The 8645-nt window shown below is 42.5% G+C and overlaps 1 non-coding gene across 1 annotated transcript; it reads right to left on the bottom strand.

The window, feature by feature from the left end:
• Window positions 1-8574: 8574 nt before the first annotated feature.
• Trnag-gcc lies at window positions 8575-8645 on the bottom strand. The gene has a single exon. It is a non-coding gene; the product is annotated as a tRNA-Gly (tRNA).

Genomic DNA, 8645 nt, shown 5'->3' with positions numbered 1-8645 from the left:
AGGGTGCTATGAAATAGCCTAGCCTGTTTTATACCCCGGGGTATAAACTGGACTAGCCCAAAATATACCCGGGGTATAAAACAGGCTAGCCCACTTTAACCCCGGGTATAGTCTGGGGAGGGGGTACATTTTGGGCTGTTACACCGGTATCCCTGAAGATATCCATGAGAACTGACAGTCATCCCAATGCAAAACCTCACGCCTGCCTAATGAACATTTTAAACTTCCTGAAGTCAAGTTTGATCGTGTTCAACGCGTCGGGAAACCCAACTCCTCCCGCCCCCGCGACATCATAACAAAATTCTCATCCCCCTCTGACCGTGACAAAGTGTTTTATCAACGCAGTAAACTGAAAGGCACCACTATCTTCGTCAACGAAGATCTCTGCCCAGGTACAACTAAAGCCCGTCTACAGCAAATGGACCAGTTTAAAGAAGCCAGGAAACAAGGGAAACACATGACGTTCAGTCATAAAACCCTTGTTGTGAGGGATCGGGCAAGTGGACAACCCCCTCCCCACTGAGGGGGAACCAGCCACTGTCGCTATGCTCTCTCTCTCTGGCACTGGCAGTGAACGGACGTGTAGAACGTGTAGGGAAGAGCTCCTGGAAATTCGGAGATTCCTGGGCCCCATCGGGCCGTACTGCCCTGATTCTTGTCATTCCCTACGGGGAATCAATTGGGGCTCAAAAATTACACACTAAAAATCCCTAATCGAAGCATCACATACGGAAATAACAGTATTCTTTCCTGTTTAACCCGGCCGGGCTTCCTGGCCCAGTGTGTGTGAGGGGAGCTGCCGTAGGCCTATGGGTCAGTGGCTGCCCAGCCTGAACCCCTCCGCTGCATACCACCATGCTCAGCGAGTGCCATGCTGCCAAACGTTGCGACAAAACCACAATTACAGACTTGTTCACCATTTCAAATCTGAATCTTAACCTCCTCTTTTCGCCATACCAAACTGCTGTTCTTGGGAGTGAACTGCCCTTGTAGTCTTTAAAACCTTCAACCAAGACAGTGGGGGCAACTGATATCCCGGCCCTCTTTCTTGCCGGCATAGGGAAGTTAGGACTGACAGTGCTATACACTGTCCTAGGCTACGCACATAACCTGCGCCCATCTATCGTGCTTCGCTCAAAGTAGCAATAATGACTGTCAAAGCGAAAATACTAATCACAGACCGTAGGTCACCTGACAGGTCTGCCAAGCGGAAGCTGACAGAAATTGTTAGCAAACACAAGGTCAAGTATCAGAACGTAATAGTAGCAAATGATGGCTTTATCATGCTCATGCTTGAAGACCAAGACCTGGATAACCTCTTGTCCCCAGAGTTGTATAACCAATCTTAGGGAAGAACACTATGACCCAATCCTGCCTCCTGCTTTGAAGGCAAAACGAACTATTCTCTGCTTCCAAACGGATGAATACTAGGGTTTCCTGTTTTGGGGGTTTCTTAGCATCCCGGGATCCTGGGACAAACCAGGATATTTCCCGGGATCCCGGGATTTCCCGCATCAGGTGATATTTGTACTAACTAATGCTATATGCTAACCTTATACTTCATTAGTGTAGTATCTGTAGATTATTTGATAGGCAATTGATTTGATAAATTATATTACATTCAGCAAAGTTCTCTATATTAACTTGCATACTGGTATAAAAATAGGTACATAATATGATTAAACAAGCAAAATTTGAATTAATCTCATTCCGTTAGCTATAAAAGAAACTCACAGACATTTGGAATGGCATTCAAAGTTAGCTATTATAAAAAATAAGAATTCTATATTCAATGCCATTTGGAAGCCACATTCTACAAAAACCTAAAGCGAACACCTGAATGACCTGTGAAAAAAAAGCATAAAATCATTTGTGCAAACAAGCCACACAGTCACGCACACATCAAAAGTTGTTCATGAAATAACTCTTCAAGAAGCACAAACAGTCAATCTCATTCTGTTAGCCACAAAAGAAACTCAATCATGATATTTGGAATGACATTCAAAGTTAGCCATTATAAAAAAATAATTATTCTATGCCATTTGGAAGCCCTACTCTACAAAAAAAACTTAAAGAACATTTGAATGACCTGCGAAAAAAAAGAAATAGAATCATTTGCACACACAAAGCCATGCACACACTAATAGTTGTTCATGAAATAACTCCTCAAGAAGCACAAACAGTCAAATACTGCGGTCAGTGAGCCTTGTTCTTAGTTTTGTAATAAATAGGCCAGCAGCTGAAAATGCCCTTTCGGCTTCAACTGAAGTTGGTGGTACTGAGATGAGGGCCTGGAATAGTTTCTCTAAATTATGTGTTCTCTCTCCTGTTGCCTCAAACACATCGAACTCTTTCCTAATATGTTTGCATTCATACACCTTTCTACTTTTACTCTGAACCTGTTCTATTGCTGCCTTAGAGTTTATCTGTGAGTGTCATTTGTTCTACAGATATTTCCATATTATCCTTAGCTGCTGGCTGCCAATTTGGTAATTCCTCCTCATTACTTACTTCTCTCTTTCATGCGTTTTTGTATTTTACATAGTGCCAAATTGAATACGTACACGAAAAGTCTGTAGTGGAAATAAAAGCAGAGATTGAAAAAGAAAACGCTTGGGCGAAGAACAAGGTGGACTATGTCAAAAAATTCAACAGTAAAAAAGGTAAATGCATAATCAAAATTCAGTTCACAAGCACCGAGGCTGCTGAAAAGGCAACCAAATCTGGTCTCCTCGCATTCACCTATAGCATACCGTACCACCAAATACAACAGGAACAGTACCATCACACACGTACCTACCTAAGGTGCTATGCCATTGAGGATCATAATAGTGTGAAATGCCCCAAATCCAAGGAATACAAGATCTGTTCCAAATGTTCCTCTGGGGAACAAACCTGGACCGAATGTAAGGCACCACTAAAATGCTTTAACTGTGGTGGGCCTCACAGCACTATGTCCATGAACTGTCCCAAAAGAAAGGAAAAAATCAAGGAAGCACAACAAATAGCCACAAATACATCAGTATCACCATACAAGGCTGTGCTGCCGATAGGGACCCCGACTCCTGCAGTCACTGCACGGTCATACAGAGGTGCAGTGATGGTAGGAACCCCGACTTCTGCAGTCAGTTTGGCCCCTGCAGCCACTACAGACTCTACAGTCTTGTTGAATGCCAAAGACAGATCCCTCCATGACCGTGTAATACTAGCCAACGTGATTGTCAAACACGCTCATGAGGAGGATGTTCTGCGTCCAGGCTGCTTTCAAGCAATACTCAAAACATGCTTACGCCAAAACAATCTGCCAATCCCAAATCTGTGCAGGGTAACACCCCCAGCCTCGGAGGAGACAACAGTAGCCTTTGATGTGGATGCACAAGTACCCGCATCGGAGATGTTGTTTGCCCCCCAAACTCCAACTAGCACAGAGAAGACAACAGTGGTCTCTGAGGGGGATGCACAAGCACCCACATCGGATGCACTAGTACCCACATCGGAGATGATACTTGTCCCCCAAACTCCAACTAGCACAGAGGAGACAACAGTGGGATCTGGTGTGGATGCACAAGTAACCACGCCGGAGAAGATACCTGTCTCTCAGACTCCAAACGATCTATCAGGAAAAGACCTGAAACTAAGCATCTACGTGCCAGCCGCCATCAACTGTACACGTGATGGAGTCGCTAAAGGAGTAAAGGAGCACAAGATGAAATGGAAGTACGACCACCCCACTTCCGAGGCGACCATCTACGAGGACATTATGCAAACACGAGTCGACTTAACAAACTGCATCAAAAAGTCAACCGCTTTGAAGATAAAAACACTTAAAAATGGACGCACAGAGAACAAATCACGTACCCTACAGATCCCCCCAAAACCAATAACAAGATCCAATGTACCCGCTACGTAAGGCAGTGAAAACAATGCAACATAACGTCCTCCACTGGAGAACTAACAAATTCAGTCTGTCCAGCCCATATAACCAGATTGACGCAGATATTATACTCATAAACTCAAACGGCCAAAACGCAGCTGAGGAACTGAAAATATTTGGTTACAGGATCCATAAATCCAATCTATCAGAGGAGCCAAATGACGGGGAGGCCATCGCCATAAAAAGAGATGTCCATCACAGAATCATAGACGATTTCACCTCTGAAACTCTCGCTGTTCAAATCAACATGACCACAGGGCCAATCATAATAGCCACAACCTACCTCCCACCACGTAGTGACTACCTGCCTTACGGGGACTTCCACAGACTCCTATCATACCACCAGCGTTCTAGCACAAACTACAAAGTTGCTAAGCTTGTTCCACTCGTCCACCACACTGTTTGTGAACCAGTTCCTTCCTATCTTCCTCTTAAACCTAAACTTATCCAACTTAACTCCGTTGCCCCGAGTCTTATCCTGCTCGGATATTATAAGAACTTTATCTATATCCCCTTTATTGATTCCTTTCACCCACTTAAATACTTCTATCATATCTCCCCGCACTCTTCGTCTTTCTAGGGAATGCAAGTTAAGTTTCTTTAACCTATCCTGATATGGAATGTTTCTAAGTCCCGGAATCATTTTCGTCATTCTTCGCTGCACCGACTCTAGTGAATTTATATCCATTCTATAATAAGGGCACCAGAACTGAACCGCATAATCGAGGTGCGGCCTAACTAGCGCAAGATATAGTTGCAATAAGACCTCTACACTCTTATTACTTACACTTCTAGATATAAAACCCAATACTCTGTTTGCCTTATTTCGAACATTAACGCACTGCTTTCTAGGCCGTAGGTCCGGGCTTACAAGTACCCCTAGGTCTCTTTTACAAGTCGACTTCTCTAGGTTGATGTTGTTAAGGCTGTATACATTGTCAGTATTTGTTCTTCCAATATTAAGTACGCTGCACTTGCTGGTGTTGAATTTCATTTGCCATTTTTCAGACCACCCCTGCAGTTCATTTAGATCCTCCTGTAATGCATTTGCATCCTGCCCTGGATTAATCTGCCGCCCTATTTTGGTGTCATCCGCAAACTTGCTTATGTCACTGCTGATCCAAGTATCTAGATCGTTTATGTAGATTATGAACAAGAGTGGGCCTAGTACTGACCCCTGGGGAACTATATCTTGCGCTAGTCAGGCCGCACCTCGATTATGCGGTTCAGTTCTGGTGCCGGTATTATAGAATGGATATCAATTCACTGGGAGTCGGTGCAGCGAAGAATGACGAAAATGATTCCGGGACTTAGAAACCTTCCATATCAGGATAGTTAAAAGAAAGCAACTTGCATTCCCTGAAAGCATTTGAAAATACTGAAATCAATAGTGGTGAAAGAATCAATAAAGGACTATAAATAAAGTTAATATATATCTGAAGAATGAGACTCAACAACTTTGGATTTAACTGGATAAGTTTAAGTTTAGGAGGAGATGGAAGGAGACTTCAGTTCTAAACTAAGTGATGAACGAAGACTGCTTTAATGTAAGTGCTGAAACATGGAAAGTTCAAGGAGACTAGATAGATTCATGGATGATAGAGAGTGGTAGTAACTCTCGACAGGAGCTGCCATGCACAGGCCAACCGGCCTATTGCAGACTCCTTATTTTCTTATGTAACCCCACTGGTTACACGGCCCCACTCAGATTTAACACCATCTACGCTGAACCTCTGCATTCTATCGGTGAGCCATGATTTTATCCATTTTAAAACTTTTCCCTCGATACCATGAGCCTTAATTTTTCTCAGAAGCCTCTGATGCGGTACTCTGTCAAATGCTTTGCTAAAGTCTAAGTAAATAACATCGTAATTTTCGTCATTATCTACTACCTCGAAGACTTTCCTAAAAAACGTCAGCAGATTTGTTAGACAAGGTTTTTGCCTTTGTAAACCCATGTTGAGAGTCGTAGATTAATTTGCTTTTCTCTAGATGCGATCGGATGCTATCTCCTATAATTGATTCAAGAAATTTCCCCACTACTGATGTCAAACTGATCGGCCGGTAATTTGACGCTGATGCTCTGTCTCCCTTTTTGAATATGGGTACTACATTTGCCTGTTTCCACAAGTCTGACACAACTCCGGTGTCTGACGATTTTGTAAATAAATTTACGGGGGTCCACTAATCTGTTCCCTACACTCTTTCAAGACTTGAGAGAAAATTTCATCCGGCCCTGGGGATTTTTTCTTCTTTAGTTTATTTACCCCTTAAGAACATCCACTTTTCTGATAGTGATATTCTTTAATTTTTCGTCTTCCTTTCCCCTAAATATCAGTTCCACCTCTGAAATTTCCTCGTGAATGTCTTCTGTGAAAACTGATAAGAAGTAGTTGTTGAATGCTATGCTTATTTCTTCACTGCCATTTATCACTTCTCCCCTCCCTGACTTTAAAGGCCCAACTTTGTCCTTGACTTTTGTTCTATATACCTGGAAAAATCCCTTGGGACTCGCCTTGGATTCTCTTCCAATTTTGACTTCATAGTCTCTCTTTGCTTTCCTTACATTTTTCTTAACATTCCTAGATAGTTCATTATCCCTATTTCTGAGTTGCTCCTCCCCTCCCTTTAATTTCTTATAAATTCCTTTCTTTATTCCTATGTCATGTTTAAGTTTTCTGGTCATCCACCTTGGCTCATTCTTATTTGACCTAATTTTTCTGTATGGTATATTTTGTTCTTGTGCTTTCTATAGTATACTAGTGAATATAATATAGTCATGATCAATTGTTGTGTCATCTATGACCTCACCCTTTCCTACTGGGGACTGACGTGACTGTTCCCAGGTGACCTCACCTAGGTACCTTCTTAACCCCTGATAATCCGCCAACCGAAAGTTTGGGACTCTGACTATATTGTCATTGTTTTTTGTTTCCCAATTTAGGGGGAACCTGATTTCTCTGTGATCACTGTTACCAAGTTCTTCCCCTACTGTGACATATCTGATAATATTTTCTTTATTTGTTAATACTAGGTCTAATATATTGTCACCTCTAGTAGGTTCTGTAATTAGTTGTTTCAAAAAATTGTACTGTACTGCGTCTAGGAAGTCTTCAGATTCATAGTCACCTACAATGTTGTCCCAGTCAATATTTCTGAAGTTGAAATCCCCCATAATGCACAGGTTGTTATATTTTGCTGCCCTACTCATTTCCTGCCATATGGGCTGAGCTGCTTCTTTCCCAAGACTTGGGGGCCTGTAAATCCCTCCCATAATTATTTTTTTCTCTTCCTTCCGCTATTTCTACCCATACAGACTCTGTTCCTATTTCACCCTTTATTGAATTATTAATACAACATTTTAATGTATCCTTGAGGAAGAGTGCGACCCCTCCCCCCTTCCTACCTTCCCTGTCCTTGTGAAAAAGGTTGTACCCTTCTATATATATATATATATATATATATATATATATATATATATATATATATATATATACATATACATACAGTCAACACCTCAACCCGCCAGGATTCGAACCCACGGCCCACGAGCCCATGACTGTGACCTGGGAACGCTACCTCTGGACCACCAGGATACTAAAAGCAGTCCTAGACTTTGTTATATTTCACACAAAGCCTGTTCAACGAGCTTATGGCACTGTGAACCTCTAATGGGGACTACCCGTATCACGTAGGTGGTCAGAATAACGTTTTACCAAATCCGGCTTCGAAACACGAGGATCCATATAGATTTCATTAGCCCAAAAAAGCACACGGACTTCTACATACAATCAACACCTCAACCTCAACCCGCCCGGATTCGAACCCACGGCCCACGAGCCCATGACTGTGACTGAGGAACGCTACCTCTAGACCACCAGGATACTAAAAGCAGTCCTAGACTTTGTTATATTTCACACAAAGCCTTTTCAACGAGTTTATGGCACCGTGAACCTCTCGTTGAACAGGCTTTGTGTAAAATATAACAAAGTCTAGGACTGCTTTTAGTATCCTGGTGGTCCAAAGGTAGCGTTCCCCGGTCACAGTCATGGGCTCGTGGGCTGTGGGTTCGAATCCTGGCAGGTTGAGGTGTTGATTGTATGTAGAAGTCCGCGTGCTTTATTGGGTTAATGAAATATATATATGCAAGTAAATCACTGTAGATGCGCGTGATCCAGGTATATGCTGATAACCACAAGGAAAAAGAAAACACAAAGTTCCCAAGCGCTTTCGCGTAATTCACATCTTCAGGGGTGAGTACAGACTAAGGAGAAATACATAACAAGGCAAATATATAAACAGTAGAGGAAGGTGAGATCAAGTCCACAATAGTCAGGTTATTAGGTAGTGACCCTACTAATCTTCAAAAAGCACCACAGCAGTCGGTAGTCAGGTCAGAGGGTAAGATGACCCAACCTTCTCACCTGGTTACAAATCTTAATTACGAAATTATCCAGTTTGTACATACCATTACTCAAATTCATGTTGACGGATCGGTATGTTTAATGAGACTGTATTCTATAATGTTCCTACTGTCAATTCAATTACAATGCAAAATTGAGGAGGCATTATCTCAGTAAATGCAATGCTTATTACAATGAGCATCGCATTGACTTGATGAGGTACTCCATGGTAAAATGTGCATCGGCCGGGAATCGAACCCGGGCCTCCCGCGTGGCAGGCGAGAATTCTACCACTGAACCACCGATGC

Source organism: Homarus americanus, unplaced genomic scaffold (assembly GCF_018991925.1).
Source record: "Homarus americanus isolate GMGI-L3 unplaced genomic scaffold, GMGI_Hamer_2.0 scaffold28, whole genome shotgun sequence".
Lineage (NCBI taxonomy): Eukaryota > Metazoa > Arthropoda > Malacostraca > Decapoda > Nephropidae > Homarus > Homarus americanus.
The sequence above is the reverse complement of the archived record's forward strand: the minus strand, read 5'-3'. Positions and strand labels throughout refer to the sequence as shown.